General features: G+C 34.3%; 1 protein-coding gene across 23 annotated transcripts in view; it reads left to right on the top strand.

Moving 5' to 3' along the window:
* Positions 1-23563, top strand: part of ZBTB20 (zinc finger and BTB domain containing 20) — an 816756-nt gene that overhangs the window by 170703 nt on the left and 622490 nt on the right. For all 23 annotated transcript variants that reach the window (XM_021932980.2, XM_021932880.2, XM_021932915.2 and 20 more), the window contains one exon: positions 568-618. The gene's annotated coding sequence lies outside the window, so the exon portion shown is untranslated. The remainder of the gene's footprint in view (positions 1-567; positions 619-23563) is intronic.

The following is a 23563-nucleotide window of genomic DNA, read 5'->3' as shown; positions in this document are numbered from 1 at the left end:
CTAAACTGTACTGCACATGTTACCCTTTGCATCTTTATTTCTTTCCACCCATTTTCTTTTTATTTTCTTTGGGTTATCTGTGTTTATGCAGATGTCTCTTAACCTTACCTACTATTTTGAGAATAGGGCTTGTGTTTTATCTTTGCATACTTTTAAACTCACCAGTGATGACCAGTACATTATACATCACAGATCTTGGCAAACTCTCTGTTAATAAGAATGAGCAAGTAAATAGGTTAAAAGCAATTTGGGATTTACTTTTCTTAAAAGAAAATATGAAAATATGAAAATAAAAATGCAAATATCCTTATGAGTTAAGATAAATTCTTATGATACTATAGCAAACACCATGCTATCCCTTCTCAAAAATGTATATGCAGTGTATATTTGGGCCATGTTTTACTGAGTACCTGTACACATATGAATGTGTTAGCTTTCAGTTTTCTTTTTAAAACTAGATATTAGTTGGCATACACAAACTCAGCTATGTGAGCCATAAAGATATTATAGAAATGCAAATGTTTTCCTTGGAAGATTTCTAATTTTAAGTATTCTTTTTTTCTACAGACAAATAAAAAGAAGTGTCAAGAATTGCCTTTGGGACTCTGAAGGCTGAAGGTAATGTCCAGTAATATTTTCCTGAATGGGCTTTATCTTCTTTAATTGTCTTATGATATTTAAGGTCTTGGATTTGCTACCTCAAATTTTCTTTTATTTTATTGTTTTTCTTTTATTGTCCTTAAACATATTAAATATCTTTTTCTATGTATACCTAAAAATAATACGAAATTGTAAGTAAAAGATGTAGAAATTTTATACTCTTTCTGAATATTTCAGTCTAATTAAGTATTGCTATAACTCTTCTTCATTCTATTTCATTATGTATTATGTCCCTCTGTCCTCCTTTTTTTTTTTTTTTTACTGATTTGGAACTCAAATTTTAAACTGTGTTCTTTCATTAAATAGACAAATGGCTTAAAGTCAAAATGTCAGTAACAATTTCTCCTGAGGAAGAGCTTTCCAACTAACTATAAGAAATAAAATTGTATTTGTTGGGGACAACGAAACTGTTCAGATGATGTTTAGTGGCTGCTGATAGTCAGAAGTCCAGAATTTCAGGCAAGAAGTTTACAATAGACTCGTGTGGCTGCATTGTGTATAAAGAGCTCATAGGGATTGAAGGAGGCTTCTTAGACAAGAGGGGGCTGTAATTACTTTGCTTCTTACATGCATGGTTAGATTTTCCAGAGAGACTAACATGGTAGGGTAATTTATTATAGAAGAGTAAATCACAGATTACATTGGAGGGGGATGGGGTGGTGCGATCCAACCATCAGTTCTGTGAATACATACACTTAAGCATGTGTGATAGCTTGTTTTTAATTTCTTTACACCAGTGCACACCTCAAACATTCCGTTTAGCAGTGGGATATGCAAATTGTTCCAAATGCAGCAGCAGTACTTTCACCTGAATGTCAAAACTGTCAGAGAGCTTTAAATCAAATCTTTATAACATTTTTTAAAAACCAGCCAACCCCAAGATCAAGGCACCAAACTCACTGAAAAAAACTTCATTCTCATACTTCCAAAAAGCTCCTGTATGTCAACAGGGTAATGTCAAAGTTCTAATTCACCTGCTTTCTAATTTTAACCTTTTAAGGATTTTATTTTATTTGGCTTAATTACGATATTTTCTACAAATTAATGATAAATGCCTTGATTAATAAAACCAAATGTCAGAGAAAATGACAACTTGATGAAAAATTAATACTCGGCAATATTTTAAGGTACAGAAGTACTAAAGATGTACTCTTAAACCTCATGTTTCATTAGCTCTTTCTGAAGGTAGTTAACTAGAATTCTCTTTGCACCTAAGTTTTCACAGCCACATGTACAGATACATTTTAGCAATATAATTTTCAGTGCTGTTCTTTTTATTATTAGCTCTTATAGTTAGAAATATTCTTCTAATTTTTATCCCTGCCTTGCCCCATAAGATTATTTATTTTTATTCACAAAATCAAGGTAAAGTATATTTTGGAGTGGTTATAGAGATTAAGTTACCATACTAAGAATCAAGTTAGCAACCTGTGTGTGTGAATGTGTGTGTGTGTGTATGTGTTTGTATGTGTGTGTGTCTATGAGAGAGAGAAAGAGAGAGAGATTAAAGAAACCTCATGGTGCAAAATTAATGTTTGGTGATTGGATATCTGCTAGATGATTTATTTGGTTATAAACATTTCAGCTTTTATATTTAAAATTATCTGAGAGGGAGAGAGAATATAGCCTTTCAAAGTGGGATAGATTTTAACATGATAATTTCCTTTTTTGTTCAATATATTTTTTTCCTGAGATTACATTAAAAGACCTGAAGACAAATAAAGAGTGGTAACTTCCTTTTTTTCTTGTATACTATTAATTTTCTGGCTAGCTCAAAAAACCAAATAATATGAAATACAATTATTTTTCTACTTTTACTGGAGATCATGAAGTTGAAAGTTAAAAATATCTCGTGTTTTTTCATCTTCACAAATATCAGGATTTCTGAATATGAATAAAATATTTGATTAAATATTATGCAGAAATGGTGCTATGCAGGTACCAATGGTACATGCAGGATTGTAGTCCATGTTAGTTTTTTATTTTCATATTTTACAGATAAAGCTGCCAACCAAATGAGGGAGGGCACGATGACCTCTTGTGTGTTTGTTTTGTTTGGTTGTTCAGAAGAAAAAGACCCACAATATGTACTGTCAATGAAATGGACTCACTTTAACCATCTGTTCATGTAATGACCTGATGGTCATACCTATCAACAAAAAGTTTTGCCAACTAATGTTAGAATCTCCTTTTTCTGTAATATAATGAGAATTTCCATGTAGGTATTTTAAGCATATTGCTTTGCATAGTAAGATAAATAGAGGTAAGTGTTGGTCAACATTCTATAACTACAATGTATGCCAATCCCAAGGGAAAACATTCTTCAGTGTAGATTTCCAGTAATATTTAAAATTTGGAGATGGATTGCATTGAATCTCCCTTAGCTGGCTCTAGGTTTTATTGCTTTTGTGTCTTTCCTGGTTCCAGGCATCCAGTCTGTACTGGCAAAGCTGCTTGATGAGGAGAGGCCTCCAACATTGCTGCTCCAATTGCTTACATACCTGCCATGAATAATAGCTTTGTCCACTAGTTAATCATTGCATTGTAACTGTCTCTGTTCCATCTTAGCTGATCACTGCCCAGAGGAGTTTAAGTTCCACTGTAACACAAAGCTCCTATTACCTTTCTGTACCTGCATTTATGTGGCTGTAAAAGCATCCATTCTTCTCATACACCAGTTAAATAAGACATGTCCCACTTTTTTTTGACAGTTTCTAAATCATATATTTAAAAATGTGTCTTTTCCTCCTTTTTTATTCTGTTCATCCTTTCATCAGTTTACTTCTGCATATAAACTAGTGTTTTTTCATTAGTTACAAGGTTTGATTAAGGAATTATTAACACCTATTCTACGGTCCCCACTTCTATACATTTTCAATTGAGATTTTAGTTATTTGGGGTAAGTACTATAAGGAAATGTTGTCCTTTCCCTAACATGTCTATGGACAAAGGAGAAAGACTGGACCCCCCCAAAATCTCTAAGAGACCTTTGTCTGGTCTTACATGGTTTGATTCTAGAATGAGGGCAACTGGCCTAACCTTACACAGAATCTTTAGTTTTAGGGAGTTAAGATTATTTAAACTCAATGCTTGAATTAACACACATAACAATCAGCTGATACACTTTGAATAATCTGAATCTTCTGGAAAAATAAACAGCATTAGAATATCTCTCATCCAACAAAAGAAAAAAGGTAAATATATTTTATGGAAGGCTTAAAATATATAAATTCCCAGTTTTGATACTTATAATTGTACCATATATTCTCTCTAAATGACTTGGTAGCACCTTTGGAAATTGCATTATCTTTGTTTTTTTTTGAGACGGAGTCTCACTCTGTCGCTCATGTTGGAGTACGGTGGCATGATCTCGGCTCACTGCAAACTTCGCCTCCCGGGTTCACGCCATTCTCCTGCCTCAGCCTCCCAAGTAGCTGGGACTGTAGGTGCCTGCCACCACACCCGGCTAGTTTTTTGTATTTTTAGTAGAGACAGGGTTTCACCGTGTCAGCCAGGATGGTCTCGATCTCCTGACCTTGTGATCCGCCCGCCTCGGCCTCCCAAAGCGCTGGGATTACAGGCTTGAGCCACCACGCCCAGCTGCATTATCTCTTTTAAGCCTGTATTTTATTCTGCTATCTCAAGTAATTGATTGAGACCTTATTGGCTTGAAAAGATTAATGCAGCTTCCAGAGTTGGCTAATGCATAACTTAAGTACCAGTAGAATGGTAAGTTTTTGAAAATAGGAATCATTTACCTTATTTGCTTTCTTTGGAAACCTGTTTTAAATTGAATAAAATGTTTTCATGAAACACACTAATAAATGAAGCAATCAGAAGGTATTAAGAAAAAGCATGAACATTGTCCAAGATACATAGGTGATTTGTGTTTCTTGCCTCAATGCTGCATTCATGCTTTCTCCCTGTCTACCATTCCCTAAAATACCCAAGTCTCTTTTTGTATCCTTTAGTGATGATAAGATGTTTTTTATTCCTCTAATGAAGTGGGAAGTAAATTAACACACTTCTTTTTGGGAATTAGATTACTCATTGTAGTACCACTCAACATACCTTTGTAATACTAACCCGTACCCACAACTAATTAGTGAATTTCAGAATTAAGGAAAATCTTAGTTGTATGGTGGCTGTATATTTACCAGTGATCAAGGAAGTGTTACTAATACACTCGTCAGTATTAAAAAAGAATTAAGTACACAAAGGGCCAGATGGTCGAGCCCAGGACCTATCAAGAGCCCAGTATGTGTGGGCTGGCCCCACGGAATGACAGAAACACTTACCAGGCTAAGTGGAATCAGAGTTAAGCTTTCGCTTACAAGAAAATGCTTTTCAAATGTGTTTTCTTATCATATTGTGATTTACATGTGCAAGTCTCATTTGTACTGGTAACATTTGAGACCATATATTTCCCTGTGTATCAAGAACTATGCATATATACATGTATCAGAAAAATCTCTTGGTACATGAAGTATTGGGATCATAGTTCAGCAGTTACCATGTAAATATTTCTGCTGATTCAGAGAATGCTACTTTTCTCTCCTACAAAAATCTATAATTTTACTGTTATAACATACATATTACACTTTCTTATAACTGAGTATTTGTCTCATCCAACAGATTGCCTGGCTTATGATATAAGGTACCTGGTTATAGAGTATTTGCCATAGTAATGGTTAGACAAGGAACTAGTAAATATTTGCTTAGTGTTTATAACACTATTATAAAAGTAGTTATAATAAGGTTAAATTGGAGAAATTAAAAAGCAAATTCCTTCTCTTTCCAGTGATTTAGCTGACTTTACCGGTATACATATGGAAATATCCTGTTCCCCACTATACTTTGTATCCCTTTCATTTTTCATCTGTTTTAATTTATTTTATTCTATAATTGTGTACTTCTGGAAGCCATTTTAAATTTTTTTGGTTTCAAGGATAGATGTATCAATGAATTGTTGGATGGGTACATTGATTAAATACACTGTACATTTTTAGGGATTTTTCTCTCCACAATTGCACAAATAATACCAGAGGAGATTAGCTAACTTCAGGCCTCCCTCATTTCTTCTGTCAATCCCTTCTTTCCATTTTCCAGCAAATATTTATGGAATGTCAGCTCTGTGCCAGAAACTTTGTAGTTGTTATAGATAACTTGAACAAGAGAGACTTAGTCTATATCCTTGTGGAGCTTATAGTCTAATAGGGAGATATAATAAGCACATAAATAAATATTAGTGACATAGATGTGTTAAAAAATGGCTTATTTTGCTAATCTTCTCAATTCTAGCTTGGGTTAGGGAACTGAGTCTACAGTGGAGAAAATTATCTTCAATGATCTGCCTTCTTAATAGTGGATTACTTTAAAAATTGTGGAGAGGCCAAACTATTTCAGATTATGTTTTAAGGAGCAGGTGGCTTTGAGGTGAAGCTAGATGTGGTAATATTTGCATGCAAGATAAGTTGTAAACAGTTTTGTAAACCTGGCTTACTTTATATGATATAGAAGATCTCCATAGACATTTGAAAATCCCAGATTGAAATATTATAGAAATTTCTAGTATTTTTAAATTATAAAAATCATTTCTTTTGATGATTATTTATCAATAGCCCAGAGTTCATTCGTGAATTGGGGTATAGTAATGACGAAAAAAGAGGAGGTGATGGAAGTGTGTTTCTTTTTTTTCTCATTGGAAGTGTATGTGGAGTATTTTTGTCTTCTGATCAGATTGTTCATTATGCTCCCTTTTGGATGTGTGTACTGTTTGGCCTTCCAGCCTGCATGCTCATTCAAAGGCATTCCAAGTCATTATGCTGGACTTCAGCCTTGTTCAGTAAAAGACATTTCCTCCATCAGCTGTCCACTTGGACATACATTCTTTTTACTCTCAAAAATATTTTATATGCATTCAGTTTATATTAGATGCATTTGTCAAATTACTTACAAATAATCAGTTTTTTAAAGTTATAATTTGAGCTATGACCTCTCAAACTGTAAATTATAAGGTTTGACCTTCTGGTTCACAGTTTGACATAACAGCCATTAATTACAGTTTTTAAAGAACATTTTATTTCATTTAGAATTTGTATTTTGAAAACAGTTTAAGTATTTTCTCTGTAAGTTTTCAGAATAAATGTGGAAATGTAAATGCATATGTATCTATTGTAATACATACATTCAAATATACTAAATAGATAGCATGTATATGCATGCTACATTCAAATGTGTTTATGCATAGTACATTGGTATACATACATATAAAGATTTTTATATAATATCTTGTGAGTTACCATAAGCTCTTACTTATTTTATACAACTCTAGCATCAGAATGAGATCAACTTTTTTTTTTTTTTTTTTTTCTTTTTGAGACAGAGTCTCACTCTGTCACCTAGACTGGAGTGCAATGGCGTGATCTTGGCTCATTGCAACCTCCGCCTCCTGGGTTCAAGCCATTCTCGTGCCTCAGCATCCTGAGTAGCTAGGATTATAAGTGCCTGCCACCACGCCTGGCTAATTTTTGTATTTTTAGTAGAGACGTAGTTTCACCATGTTGGCCAGGCTGGTCTTAAACTCCTGACCTTGGGTGATCGGCCCGCTTCGGCCTCCCAAAGTGCTGAGATTACAGGCGTGAGCCACTGTGCCCAGCAGAGATCAACTTTTTAAATGTATTTATCAGGGTGAAAGAGACTTTATGACCATTTGAATCTAGGCTTTTCCCTTTTTTTGCCCTTGAGCAGGAATGCAAAAGTATGTGCTTACAAAATGCCCAGTGTCTGACAGTAATTTGAAAGTCTTGAAGACCATTTGAAGTAGCATGGTGTGGGAAAATGTAAACTGTTCAAGTAGTTTTTGCAAATGTACACTGAAGGTACTGAGATAGAAAGTACAGTACATACCAGAAAGGTCAGTTTAGGTAAACACAGAAAGATATCCAGATGTGTGAACACTTTGCTGATATCATCAGTATTTGAAATGGAGGAATTTAGTATGTTTTTTATTGGATAAAAATAAGATATTTATATAGCTGAAAATAACACCAAGTATATCGTTTTCTGCTGCTATTTAATAAAATCTATTAATATTTTGATGATTTCTTCACTTCTGAACAGGTTTTCTCATTTTGTGCTAAACTGTGTTCTCTGTTGCTAAATTCACAAAATTAAATCTAAAATACTATGGAGAGATGAATGCTTAAAAACATCTGAATAATTATCTTAAAGGTACACAACCACCTCTTTGTATTTTAAGTATTTTGGAAATGGTTAACTTGGTTTTGTTCAAATTATTCTCTAGGTTAAAACTAGCATGATGTGTTTCATAACAGAAAGTTAATTTAGGCAACAGCACTGAAAGCAAAGAACTCTTCAGGAAAGTGACTCTTTTCTTACAGAATAGATAGTATTATCCTAAAATGTTTCCCATGAAAATATTTTTCCAGGATGTCTGAGTGTACTTTTTAAAGATATTTAAAAAATATTTAACTTTATGTAAACATTTTCATTCTAATTTCAGAATTATGTTACTACCTTAGTTAACTCTAGAGCTTTGAGTGGCTTATGTTTTTAACAGACTGATGTAATTTTGGAATTCCTTATTGATAGGTATATGTTTTGTACTTCCTATACTGGAAATGCCATTTTATTTTCCATTGGATTTGAGATTCAGTCTTGGCTGAACTATTTACTGAAAGTTGGGCAAATTACTTTAGTTCTCTGAGTTTAAGCCTACACACCGATAAAAGAAAATGGAAAAAATAACATCTATCTATTGGGGTTATAATTAGGATTGGAGATATTATTAATAAATTGATGAATTCAATGCCTAGCACATAGAAAGTGTTAAAAAACTGATGATTATTTAAACTGGAGAAATGTTCACCATATTTAGAAAATATTGAAACTTTTTTAAACAATTTCAATCTTTCTGATAAATTTGCTACGTTTTTCTTCATTCACCTCGTGTGCTTCTTTATTTATTTTTTTTGGCATGTTCTCTATTTTTATCTACCTGATTTCCCCATGTTTATCTTTGAACCTGGAGTTACCATTTCACCAATACTATACTGGAAGGGAAAGAGATTATGCCTTAAAAGGAAATCAGTATACTGTTACAAAGAAGTAATTGATGTTCCAAAAAGAGGCAAGTATTTATCATAGGCCATGTGTTTAGACATTTCTAAAATACTATAAAAACAGGATCTAAGCTTTAGAAAGTCTTTCTGATTATGTAGTTTGGATGGCATTCTTTTCTTTTAAAACTATGGATTTAAAACTTTTCTTTTAAAATTATGGATTTTAAGGAAATGTTTGCCTGTTTTTTTTTAATTTTTCTAAAAGCAAAAGTAAAAGCAAACGATTAACCGAGTAAAGACACAACCTAAGGAATGGAAGAATATGTTTTCAAAATATATAGCTGATAAGGGGTTAATATCCAAAATATATAAGGAACTCAAACAACTCAATAGTAAGGAAACAAATAACCCAATTGAAAAATAGGCAAAGGGCCTGAATAGACATACCTCAAAAGAAGATATACAAATGGTCAATGGGTATATGAAAAAATGCTCAACATCACTAATCATCGGAGAAATGCAAATTAAAACCACAGTGAGTATCACCTCACACCTGTCAGAATGGATATTATCATGTAACCATCAGTGGAGGAATGGATAATATACATAAACATGATGAAATGTAAGTCATCTTTAAAAAATAAAATGCTGTTGTTTGTGACAACATGGATAAACCTGGAGGACGTTAAGTAAAATAAGCCAGGTACAGAAAGACAAATGCTGCATGATCTCACTTATATGTGGAATCTAAAAAAGTCAAGCTCATAGAAATGGAGAGTAGAATGGTGATTACCAGAGGCTGGGATGGAAGACCAGGGAGCTGCTGGTCAAGGAGTACAAAATTTCACTTAGGAGGAATAAGTTGAAGAAATACATTGTATATCATGTAAATAAAAATGTACTCTATACTTAAAAATTGCTATGAGAGTATACCTTAAGTCTTCTCACTACAAAAATATGTGGAGTAATGCATGTGTTAAAATAGCATGTCGTATATCATAAATATATACAACTTTTACTTGTCAATTAAAATTTAAAAAGCAAAAACACTGTCATGATATATTAACTAAGGGAGAATTTTCAAAAGGCAGAAAATTTCTGAAATTAATTATAAGCAGATTTTTATGTCATGAAGTACATTTTATTATTTGCAGATTTCTCAGGATTCCCTGGGGTATAAACCTAACAGCTTCTCTTTCTACTAGCTTCCATTAATACGTTATCATCCCATCTTTCAGATAGACACATTTTGGGAATTTTTTCCCCATGGCACAAACTAATTATTTGATCTAAATGCAAGGGCTTCCAAATTACATTATGGGAGGTTGAAATTTGAAAATGTTTTTCAAAGATCAGTAAGCTTAGAAGAATTCAGTTTAATTTGAAGGAATTCACTCAGACCTTATCCTTGTTTAGTAGTGATACCTCTTTACCTTTTCCTATCCCTCATATTACATAAAAGCTAACACAAGATGACACTGAAAATTCTTAATTTGGTCTCAGTCCACTCTTTGAACCCCTAACTTCTAAACTCCCATCTCTCTTCCCATCACCCCCACCTCCTCCACCCAGGCACATAGTTCTTTCCATACACACTTCACTGTTTGCTGTCTTTTAAATACACTGTGGCTGCCATGCTTTCTGCCTTTGCTCTTACTGTTCATTTAGGCTGCTATAGTCTGCACATGACCCAGAAAAAACTGCTATTTCACCAGCAGAGGCCTTATTTATCCTCTACAGATCAACTGATCTTTTCTGTGTCTCCTTAATACATGAGTATGATTTACCATATTGTAGCATAGTGTTTTTGTGTTTTGTTTGTTTGCTTTTTGAGACAGAGTCGCACTCTGTTGCCTAGGCTGGAGTGCAGTGGCCTAATCTCGGTTCCCTGCAACTTCTGCGTCCTGGGTTCAAGCAATTCTCCTGCCTCAGGTTCCCAAGTAGCTGGAATTACAGGCGTGCGCCACCACACCTGGCTAATTTTTGTATTTTTGGTAGAGATGGGGTTGCACCATGTTGACTACGCTGGTTTTGAACTCCTGACCTCAGGTTATCCACCCACCTTGGCCTCCCAAAATACTGAGATTACAGGTGTAAGTCACTGCACCCAGCCTATTAAAGTTTTTAACTCATGCCTGGCTCCTTTCTAGATGGTAAACTTCTTGAGAGAAGGGAGTATGTCATGTTCATTTTTGTGCTTAACTCAAAGTATGTACTGAATAAATGTTTACTAAATTGTTTAGCCTATGAGTGGACTTAAAGAAACTACATTGTCAGTTGTATACAGAATTTATCCATAACAGAAATATAGCAAAAAGGGGTTCTTTAAAAATTTGTTTACTAAATTTCCCTCGGCTTACTCTCTGATTTCCTTGAGGCCAGGGTGTTTGAGTTTGATGCTTATTTCTATAGTTTCAGTAAGGAAACAAAAGTTTTATCTTATACACAGCAAAATTAAATATAATTTTAAGACAAAAGACATTTTCAAGGCAAAAAAAAAAAAAACTACTTGTCAAAGTAGTTTTCAGTTATAGTACTTGGAATGAAAACATTGAAGGATTAATACAGAAAGTCTTAGAAGTGTTTAATACTCCATAGTTTTAAAATACTCATCATTGATTATTGTGCTTAGTTTGAAACATTTTTTTAATATGTATAGACTTAACCTAGGATCTTGAATTTAGGCAGCAATTAGCCTTTTACATGAATCTGTTTGGAAAGCATTATAAAATAATAGCACCCTTCCCAAAGAAAGATGTGGTTGCGGTAAAACTGCACTCATTTGTTTAATAATGTTTCTACTGAAACAGGTGCCTTACTTGCTTTGTTCTCCAGAAGCAGCTTTATAGATTTAAGCACTGAGTATACAGTACACAGTGGCACTATTAACAAATCAGAATGAGGCCAAGGGAAAATTCATCTAGGATCCACACACCTAAATGTAGTTAGTAAACAGAGACACCAACTCTCATTAAGCATAATTAAACCTAATATTGACTGTAAACTGTTACTTACCTTAAACTTCTCTATAGAGAGTGTGGAAAGGGATTAACCTAGCAGATTGGGACATTAATTACTACCTCTTTCACATTAGAGTTACCATCAAGAAGGGCTATATTCATAAATAAAACATAGGAGGGATTGAGAGACTGAAAATATGTAAATTTATTTTATAAAAAGGAACGAAAAGTCTAAATTGAAAAAAAAATAGTGAGCTGTGAGTGATGCCAGCTCCAGCAAAATGGAGCCCTGGCTAATTACTGCAAAAAAATAGGCTTAAATAATTACAGAAATGTACCCTTGCCTTCTGACTGACAGAACCTGTTTCACAAGAGACTCCAGCTCAACTAAGTACACTCTTTTTCATGCATAGCTTCCTCCACTTTCTTAAACTAATGTGGAGTTTAAGAGAGGATGAAGAGACTTGGAAGAAATATAATTTTTCCCTTTTTTTCTCAGTCATTAATAGCCTTTTATTTATGAAATTGATTATAATGACTATATAAATGTTTTTTGGCTTGTCAACAAAGAAGGCACAGTGCTGTTTTTTGTTCAGTCAAAATGGTCCACTAACTGGTCTCCTGCTACTATTTAATAATCTCCTTCTTGGGTGGAATCTAAAAAGTATGTTTTGAAGGATATAAAAATGTCAGCTAAATTTAAGATGGACTGTTAAACTTTTATATTATACTGCTGCCCCAAGGGGGAATACCAGGATCTAGGAGATAAGAATTTAAAGAGAAAAGCAAAATAATGACAATACAAACTTATCTACCAGCCTTAGAATTTTCTTCAAAATCTATCAGGCTGTCCATCTGCAGTGAGTATACACTGCTATCTTATTACTTGTTTTCTATTTCCTTTCCAATAAGGGACCAGATATTCACATCTGGGTGGGGTTTCTTATTACTTTACCAGGGTGGGGTTCTAATGTTTGGGACCAAATCCCATATACAGTCTTGTGTATGGTTGTTGTATTAAACCACAATTTAGGTATAATATACTAGGCTCTTACCTAGATTTTAGTGCTATCATGCCAAATATTATCTTTCATGTGCTCATCAGCACCAGAGGAATATAGCAATTGTGCATGTGGAAAAGGGAGCATAGAAAGTAAGCCTGGAGCATGTGTTCATTTTTGTAGTGGATGTGGAGTTCAGTTTTAAAATAAAACCCCTAATTTTTCCCTGAATCTAATGCTCATTTCACAATTTATGAGATTAACTTATGCAGCAGAAATAATTAATGGACAAAAATCTATCCTTCATTTTCCCATTGAACAGAAATTTGCAAACTGGTTGGATGACAGAGGATGAACGAAAACAGTAAGAGTAAGATTACTTCTATCCTCTGTTCTTGTAACAATCGTGACATTACGAAATAACCATAACAATGGCATTCTTATTAATCAGACATATTTATACAGAATTAGTGTTGGCTTCTGCTCTATATTACCTTTAGTTTTACATGAACTTTTATTATCTGTGCATATCAAAAGAGACATGGTGAATGAACAAAGAAGCCCTGTTATGAGACAAGTATTATTTGACATTTTGGGAAGCTCTTATTATAGGGTTTCCTCTTAGGCAAGAACAACGGGAAGGTTGTCATTAGTTGCACTATTACAGATACTCTAGATTTTTAAAAACAGAAATGGAGCCCACTTTTTTCCTTGAAGAAGATTCATCAATTAGAACAATTAGAGTGATCTGAGACTTCTAACCGAGACTTGTCCTCCTAATGTTCTTGTTTGATCATGTGAAACAATGACCTCATAAGGCATCTTTTAAGATAATTGATTTTTCCTTGGATTACAGAGCTAGCTAGCTGTATGGTACCCTTATTTTTTCAAAGATGAATAATTATTTTTAGACTTCTGGAAAATCTCTGATTAAACCAAAATGCAGAAGTCTTGCAAGGTCTACAACCCTACTGCAAACCAGATGCCTTTTGTTTTTTGTACTAAAGGAGGATAGTTCTAAGTTCTTTCGAGAGCCTTTTCCTGGGCTTATGACATATTTGACTAGGAATTATGGTTAAAAAAAAAAAAGTTTGATGGTGGATACTACTGAATCTCCTCTTAAAACCACTGGGCCCACACTTTCAGAGACTGACCAGTTATCATGTGTATGTTTTTTTTTTTTTTACCTGCAGAAGGACACTCACATTTCTTCAAAGAAATGTTTCTACTCTCTATTTCCATTTCTTTACCAATCCATTCAGCAATTCACCTTGTCTGCTTGAGAGACCTCTATCACTTCTCCAGATTAGCTCTCACTGGGACCTCAGTGAGCATTTGACCTTGCTGACCACTCTTTCCTTATTGCAATGCTTTCTTCCCTTATTTTTCATGGCATCATGCTTTCTTGATTTTCTTACTATGCTCCTTGTCATTTCCTCACTATGTCCTTTGCAGGCATTTTTTCTGATATCCAGCTATTAAATATTGGATCTCCCTAAGACTGGATGCAAAGCACTTCTGACGATGTCTAGAATTTTGGGTATCTTTCTAATCAGAACACATTGAAATGTTTTCAGGGAATATATTATAATTCTTTTAAGGTTCTTGTTTAGGGATCATGTTTTAAAGGCCATATTTATGTGAACAGTTTTGTATTCTTTATCACTAGTGAAATATAATACTCAACACATCCCCTTAGGGGAGCTCATGTGGTACTTTTTGTTTAAATTTGTAAGTGTTATAAAATCTTCTTGATGTCTATATGCTTTAACCTTGGGCAATTATTAATCCTCTGTGTCTCAGTTTCTTAATCTGTAGTACGTAGGGAGTCATCCCAGCTCTTTAGGATTCCATGATGCTGTGGTTTGATATTTTACTATTTGAAAAGGATAGTGAAATATAAACATGTGCAGTTGACACTTTGAATTCCACAGTCAAAATTTATAAAAGCATTTTCTCATCATTTCCACTTCACATTTTCTTCCTATATCTAACATAGTTTTGTGCTTGTGAAAATACGTATTTCTAATTCCATGTTTACCCAAAATTTATTTGCACAGTTTTTGCTATGAAACTTTCTCAAAAGCCTTTTGAAAATCTGAATAGATTATATATTCTAGTTACTGCATTTGCAGATGCTTATTTAATGCCACAAGAAGCCTAGATAGAGAGACTCAATTCACCAAGTGGGCAAAACCTTTTTGTGGATCTTCCTGTTTTATACGTATTCCCACTGTTTGCCTTTGGTTACAAAGGGGCTGCTTCTAAACCCCCTTTTTTGGGGGAGATTTGGCCACATTGCCAATCTTTCGGTACTTTGTGAAAATGGCCATTTTAAGAACAGGTTAGTCTTTCTGAGCACAGTTTTATTTTGATTGGTACCTGTTTGATGCTAGTTACTTATCTGCAGCTAGCTTTTTAATTAAGAAAGACTTTTGTATTTGCCATTGTTTTAAATATAGACCCTCTAAATTTGTATGCTTCAAAATATATTTGAGGCATGAGAGTCTCCAAGTGTGTGTGTATATGTGTGTGTGTATATATATAAATATAGACGTGTGTGTGTGTGTGTGGTGTGTGTAGATATATATGTTTTGTTTTTGACCTACAACAACTACTGTTAGAATTTCCTTACTTGTTACTAGCTGACTGATTTTCTTTGATATATAGACAAAAAGAACCAAAACAAAAACCCGCATTTGGTGTTGGTGTCCCTTGCAAATTTGTCATCATTTTTCTTATTTATTTATTTACTTACTTACTTACCTTTCCCAATATCTAATGTCTTTTCTTTCTTCCTTTGGGTATTTTTTAAATGAATACTCCAGTGGGCAATCCACCTGGATTACCCCTTAGACATTCCACTATGTGATCTGCCTTCTCTCATTTGAGCGATCTTTTCATTTTAAAAATGGTATTTTCTCTCATGTTTGTTCATTTTGTCATTTAAAAGTAAAGGAGGATATTCTTCCTTCCGATTCTCTTTTCCCTTATGTCAATTTTTTTTTGTTTATTAACATTTTATTGAGGGAAATGTTTGAAGGTAAGCCTTAAACAACCTGTGTGGTATTCTGTTTTAAAAACACTATTTTAAGTGTGTTTAAGGTTAGCTGTTCATCTCTAATTGTCATTATTGCTCATTAGAGGAAGTGAGAAATCACTTCAGTTTTTCTTGGGTTTCTGGAAGGAAAGTAGTTGAGACATTCAGAGTATTTATGAATTTTAATTTTTGGTCACCTTAAAACTTGGTTATACATAGTTTGGTCCCATGCTATCCAGGAATAGGAAAATTTATATGTGAAAAATCTAAGTACAGTGTTATCACTTCTGGGTAATTTACGAATTCTAGCTATTTCTCTTTTTCTCCTGATGTCTTCAAAATGCCTATTATAGCTTTCCTTTTTTTTTTTTTTTTTTTTTTTTTTTTTTTTTGAGACAGAGTCTCACTCCAGGCTGGAGTGCAGTGGTGCAATCTCGGCTCATGGCAACTTCCGCCTCCTAGGTTCAAGTGATTATCCTGCCTTAGCCTCCTGAGTAACTAGGATTACAGGTGTGTGCCGCCACCCTGGCTAATTTTTTGTATTTTTAGTAGAGATGGGGTTTCACCATGTTGGCCAGGCTGATCTCGAACTCCAGACCTCAAGTGATCTGCCCACCTTGGCCTCCCAAAATGCTGATATTACAGTCATGAGCCACTGCGCCCAGCCCAAAATGTCCATTATTTCAAGCTAGGGAAAGATAACTAAGTTTTTTAAATCCATAAGATAAAGATTGTATTCTGCTCTTAGTAAGAAAACCTCACCCACTCCCGTGCAAGTGTTAATTTTGTGCTCCAGTAGAAAGTCACCAGCTGATTTTTGTCTTCATTAAAAAATTTTTAAATGTTGAACTGTTCCTAGATTTTATGGATGAGGATAGTAGATGGAGCATTATGAACTGTTTATTACTGTCACACAAAGTAAGTTACAGGAAGTAAGAAAAAATATTACAAAATAAATTATTTAGACGGAAATCATGATTTCTCCTTATTGGATTTTGTCTGCAGAATAGCAGATCCACCAAAGAGTAAATAATCAACATAAATTGATAGTGAAAATTCCTGAAGTTTTTCCCTGAAAAGTGAGCTTGACAAAGCAAATGTCTTTACGGCTTTAAGGAAAATGTCACTTCTGAAATGCTATGTATTAATAAACACAGATATTTGTGTGGAGACACTCAAATAGAGATGAGTTCATTTTTAGTACAATGTGTGGGGAGTGACATGCATGGAATTCCATTAATAGCAATGTATGTTATGTTCTTTTCATTTCATTTTGCTAATGAATTTAGTATTAGATTGATGGGTGCTAGGAAAGGAAGACTTAATTTGCAGAATAAGTAGCTGGAACAGTGTACACAACCCAGATAAGAGCTATCAAAGCTGACCTCCATTCATCCTGGAGGACAAACTCTAGATACAAAAGGATACTTGGAAACACTTGCTTCTCATCAGATATGAGTTGAGCTAGCACCCTTTTGTCTATGGATTCATATTTATCTCTAGACGGTGATAACTCCTCCTAGGTAGCATTTAAAGCATGTGATTGTCACGATGAAAAGGAAGCACTACTGGAATTTAGTGGATAGGGGAAAGAGATGACGTTAAATCCTGCCATGAATAGCTGAAATTACTTAGAAAAGAGATTTGCCCAGTCACAAAGCCAATAGTATTTCTGTAGAGAAATGCTATTAGGGCAATAAGATAGATGTTCTTTATGGCAGTGGTTTTCATACATTTTCCTAATAATCCACAGAGATAAATACATTTAAATCATGACACTGTCTACATGCAGTCATATAATTAAAACAAAATTTCATAAGACAATATTTACCTTTCCTATGTGTTGCATTTTCCATTCTGTCCTCTAGTATCTCATCCCATCCCATCCTATCTTAGCTTATCCTATCCTATTTTATCTTATCCTAACTTTTCTTTAAAGTCTACAGCCCACTATCTTAATTTCAAGAGCACTGACACTGTGACCTACAGTTTGAGAAAAACTGTTTTAGAGCTCTTTAAATTTCCTAGTGAAGATAGGATAAAAGAGAAAATAACTGAAGAGTTGCCTGCAGTATGATTTGGTTTCCTTATAACCTAAGCAGAGCCCAAAATTTTCATGTGTAACTATTGTCCAAATTTTGTTTTGGAAGAGGTGTGGACCTGTATGCCAGCACTCCAGGCATAAAGCCTAACTGCCACCTTTGCCCTCTGTTGCCATGATAATGAGGGAAGTGAGACAGAAAACTCTAGCCCAGCTCACTCACAAAATTTGGATCCAAAAGCTCAAATCTGCCTCTATGTTGCTGGAACAGTGTACATTGTTGCATGTTAGGAACCGTGTGGCATTATGTCAATATGAACAGGGTTCACTGAGATGACAGTGAAACACTTTGCTCTTCCTGTCAAAGTGAGTCATCCTTAAGCTGTTCGATGGTGATTTGGTATATTAGGCCTCTCCCTTACATGTTGTTGATTGAGGAAAATGCAGAGTCAAGTAGCCTTTTGGTGTAGTGCCCAATTTATCATAGTTGTATAAAGTTAACCAAGATTCTTGGATCCTCAGGATATTTCCAGATATATCTTGTCAGAATGTTTGTAGAAGCATACTTGCTGATGGGAAGCCTGCCATTATACCTTAATTTTCTTCAGGTCATCCACCTACTTCAAACCGAAGTGATTATACAAATTAAATCTAATCTATGATTCTCAGCTGAGGGAGGGAAAGGTTATGTTGAAAAAAGCTTCCCTAGTGATTTCAGTATATCTTCCTAGTTGAAGATTGTTATTGGCCTATTTCCAGGATGTCTACCTTGCTGTCTTAAAGTCTGAGTCATCAGAAGACCTGCAGAACAGGGTTTGGTCACAAAGGGGTGAACTGAATATGGGGGATTTTCTGTTGTCATCTTCCTTGTTTATGGGTTATTGTCTTGAGTATTTGTCCACTAGTTTGACTGAAAAGGTCAGGGTTTAAGTTTGTCCCCTGCTTTTGTTGTGTTGTCCCAGCGACAATTGGAAAATAACTTGAGTAGTGAATTGGAAGTATATTTTGGGGGAACAAGATCATTCCATTCAGCTCCTGCTCCTATGAGCTGAGTTTGATTAGCATTTTTTACATACTTTTGTCCATATAGCATGTGTTTATCTTGTTGTTAGAGACCTTGGTATTATTTTCAGTAGTAGAACACATTTAGTACTAAATCTTTAGCATGATATATGGGTGTTTCAGATCTAACTATTAATTAAAACCAACACTATTTGGCACCAAACTTTAGATTTAAATAATTATTAGACCTAGTATGTCACAAAATTTGCCTTTTCCTTGTCCATTTTCACTAAAACCCTCTCCTGGTTATTTTCCACTTACATCACTCTATCTATGAAAAGAGGTCAGTTCTTTAAAAACAAAACAGAATAAAATATACCCCCCACCTCCATTTTTGTTTGTTTGTTTGTTGGTTGGTTTAACTTTACCCAGAAGAACTGATTCCCTAGAAAGCCAGAGTCAGAGAGGTGATGGAATGACGGTTGTTTTTCCTTTTCCCCTTTGGAGCTATCATTTCTATTTGAAGATGATGTCTTACCAGTGCCCTAACTTTCCCTTATAGTGAGAAATATCTTGTATGGAAGACATCTCTGTGGATGATTTCAAGGTTAAGTACTAGAGCTAAGATAATGAGAACTTGGCCCACTTGTGTTGGGCAGGGTGAAAAGAATCAGTGTGATTTTTGTCAGTCTTTAGAGAGTGGTTGTTACTAAGTCAGTAAAGCAAGGTCAGAAGACTTGCACGATAGTCTTCTATAGTGCAACTAACAAGTGAATTCAATTCAGTGGTTAGGAATGATGCAAAACAATGTGGAGAGAAAAAGAAAGACAATTTTGTATGTGCTCTGTAAACAGAACTCAGGCAACTGTGTTTTGTTTATATTGATCCTTAACCACTTAGTGCATGGATAAATATATCTGATTTTCAGCTAGAGTGTTCAGGTATACAGCTGAAGGTGCAGCTATCCTGTCTTTGTCTACTGCCATTTAGTAACTTGTCTAAGGGTCTCTGGAGCTGGAGTTATCAGAATTCTTTCATAGTTATAGGAGGGCTAATTGTGCTGGTTTACCCTGAGTTGGTGAAGGGCTCAAAGCCTGATCTCCAACTTTCAGGTAACCGTAGGGGCAGTAGTGTCCTTCACCTCAGGATTCAACTGCTCTTTATGGGGTAATTGTATGGGATGGCACAGAACTTCAGACTTCTACTTGGCAGACAAGAAGGTTCCTTTAGAATTACTATTCACCACTCTGTGGGTAGATGAGCTTTGTCAGCAGCAATGGCAACTGCAAATGAAGACACCTTTGTTTACCTTTGTTCCTTGGTATCACCTAGGGCAACATGGTGTCTACCTAGCTTCATAAGATGTTGTTCTAGCCAGAACTCAATGAAGTTTTATGTTCCTCTGATACTTCCCTTGGAAGATGAGTGGCCTCTAACAGTATTTGCAGTTGAGTGCACTTTAGGTGCCCCAAACCTTATCTTAGCTTGGAAGAGACCAGTGACAATTCAACTTTCACTTATTCTCAGTGTTCTCATTGAAGCATGCTGGCACCGGCACTAACACTTAAACTCACACTGCTTAGTCGAATCCTTCTTAAAGTCAAAAACACTTTCTCAGATAATGCTATCTAAGGTAGGACTTTCTTATTAATCCATACCACAGTACCATGTTTACTTCCTATTTAGCGTATTTTGCTATCTGTAAGAGTGTGTGTGTATATGTGTGTGTGTGTGTAATTAAAATAGAAACAAGAAGGATACATTAAACTTATTTCAGACTCATTACCTGATTTCTTTTAAGGATTAATATGTAGTAAAAATATACATATTTTTATAGCTACCTACCAACCACTTTACTGATTTTACAAGAAAATATTGGTTTTCTGTTTGTTAAATCATTTCACATTATTAAAATGCCCACTGTCTGATTTTTGATTATTTTCCTAAGCAGAAACCACCTACCTTTTATATAACATTCTAAAGAATTGATTAATGGGGTTTAAAAACAAATATTTAAATCGAATATTCAACTTAACTGAAGTCAAAACCATTTGGATTACACAAATATTTTAAAAAAGTAGCAAGCCTGTTTCATAAAAGTATGAAAACTGCACTTTCACAGTGAGATTAGCAGAAATTCATTTCTGTATAACTTTATTTTCAATTTCCATCTTACAAAGATTTGACCTCCCCCATTCTCAGCTTTCTGCCTCTGCTGATACGATTTCTCTCTAGAGAACTAACCGTTACTCTTACCAAAACTGTAGTTGGCTATATAAAAAAACCTTACTCATGTTGAGCTAAAAATTTGGTAAGGAATATAATCTCTTAAATGCTATTAAGTTTTTGAATGATCATGTGCCCTTTCTTATGAAGCTAATTTTTTCAGTTCTATGTTTTTACTAATTATCTACTAGTCTATTACTGAGAAAAGGGTGTTGATATCTCCAAATATAATTGTAGATTTTTCCATTTCACCTTTCAGTTCTGTCAGTTTTTATGTCTCCATGTAGTTTGAAACTCTGTTGTTAGGGCATACAGATTTAGAATTATTATATATTACTGCCTGATTAACTCTTTAACATTATATGATGCACCTTGTATCACTAGCAGTTTTGTTCACTTTGAGATCTACTTTGTCCAATATTAATATAGCCATTCCAGCTTTATTGTAATTAGAGTTTGCAGCACATGTACTTTTCTTCAAACCTACCTTTTTCATTATATTTGAAGTAAATTTGTTGAAAACTGTATAATTGGGTCATTTAAAAAATCCATTCTGATAATCTCTGTCTTTAATTGGTATATTTATGCCATTTACATTTAATGTAATTATTGTTACATTTCAATTAATGTCATTCATTTTATATTTTGTTTTCTGTTTGTTTCTTCTGTTTTCCTTTGTTTTTCATTTTCTGTTTTGTTTTGGGTTATTTGAACATTTTTTACCATTCAATTCAAATTTATCTATTGTTCTGATGATGATATTTCTTTGTATAGTTGTTTTTAGAGGTTGTTCTAAAGTTGTTCAATATACATATCTTTTTATACTCTTCTTAGAATCAATATTTTATAGATTTAAATAGAATGTAGAAATCTTAAAACCATATAAGTCGTTTTACTCTCCCAGTTTTGCATTATTGTTGTGTCATATATTATATCTACATACATTGGAAGCCCTATCAGATAATGTTGTAATTTTGCATTAAATTGTCAAACATGTCTTAAAGAACCCAAGAGAATAATCGTTTCTTATATTTACTCATAGGTTTGTCACTTTTTTTCCTCTTCCTTCGTTCCTGATGTTCAGTGTTTATATCAATGGCAATGTTGTATCATTTGCCTTCTTTCTGGAGAACTTCCTTTTAGCAAACGTTTTAGAGCGGGTATTTTTATACAGGATATAGAATTCTCTGTGCTCTCTCAGTGCTTTAGAAAAGGGGTGCCATTTCCTTCGGGTTTTCATGGTTTCTGATTAGACTTCCACAGTCATTTGAATCCTGTTTCCTTATAGATAATACGTGATTTTCTCTGGATGCTTTCAAGACAGTTTTCCCTGTCTTCAATCTCCAGCAGTTCTGTTTTAATGTGTCCAGAGACTGATTGTTTTTGTTTTTCTTTCTGTTTGGGGTTTGCTATACTTCTTGACTCTGTGGGTTTATGTATTTCCCAGAATTTGAGAATTTTCTAGCCATTCTTTTGTCAAATGCCTTTTCAGAGTTATAATCTTAGTTAATTTTCTGCTGCTATAAAAGAATACCACAAATTGGATAATTAATACAGAACAGACATAATTATTTGGCTCACAGTTCTAAAAGCTGAGAAGTCTGAGATCATGACACTAGCATCTGACAAGGGTGATCTCATGATGGAAGACATCATATGGCAAGAAAGCACATGACAGAGAGGAAATTGGGCCAAACTTATTCTTTTTATCAACAACTCACTCCTGTGATAACTAATAAACTCCCACATTAATGACATTAGTCTGTCTTACTCACCTCCTAAAGGTCCTGACCCTCAACATTGTTACAATGGCAATTAAATTTCAACATGAGATTTGGAGGGGGCATTCAACACATAGCATACTCTTTCTTTTCTGCTTCTGTTAATATAATGACGTGAATGCTAGACTTCTTGTTATTGTCCCACAGGTTTCTGAGCCACTTTTTTTTTCTTTATTGCTCACATTGGATAATTTCAGTTGATCTATCTTAAAGTTTATTGACTAATTTTTGTATTATCTTTATTTTGTTGGAGACCATCCAGTAATATTTTGTTGTATTTTTAAAAATTTTTATTTTTCAGTTTTAAGCCTGTTTCTCAGTGCTTGTTTCAGCATTTTTAGAATAGTAAATTTAAAGTTTTTGTCAAACAGTTCCAACATCTTTGTCGTTTTAGGTTTTATGTCTATTGATTATGTTTTCTCATGTGAGTTGACATGTTCCTAGTTCTCCATGTGCCTGGTGATTTTGGATTATTTCTTAGACATTCTTAATACCATGTTATGAGATTCTGAGTCATGTTTAAATTCTGTGGGGAAGGTTGACATTTTTGTTTTAACAGGCAATTGACCTGGTTAGTTTCAGGTTGTAAGATACAAGATTCCTTCTGTGGTTTCAATGTCAGATTTGTTTACAGTGCTTTTCAGGTCTGTCTTGTGTGTATACCAGTGAACAATCTTGGATGTAGGCATTGGTCTATCTGTTAATTTCATTCTCAATTTTATTCATATGCTGATTAAAATCAGATCCATGCATGTACAGCTAAAGATG

The sequence above is a fragment of the Papio anubis genome, chromosome 2 (genome assembly GCF_008728515.1).
Source record: "Papio anubis isolate 15944 chromosome 2, Panubis1.0, whole genome shotgun sequence".
In the NCBI taxonomy this organism is placed as follows: Eukaryota; Metazoa; Chordata; class Mammalia; order Primates; family Cercopithecidae; genus Papio; species Papio anubis.
The sequence above is the reverse complement of the archived record's forward strand: the minus strand, read 5'-3'. Positions and strand labels throughout refer to the sequence as shown.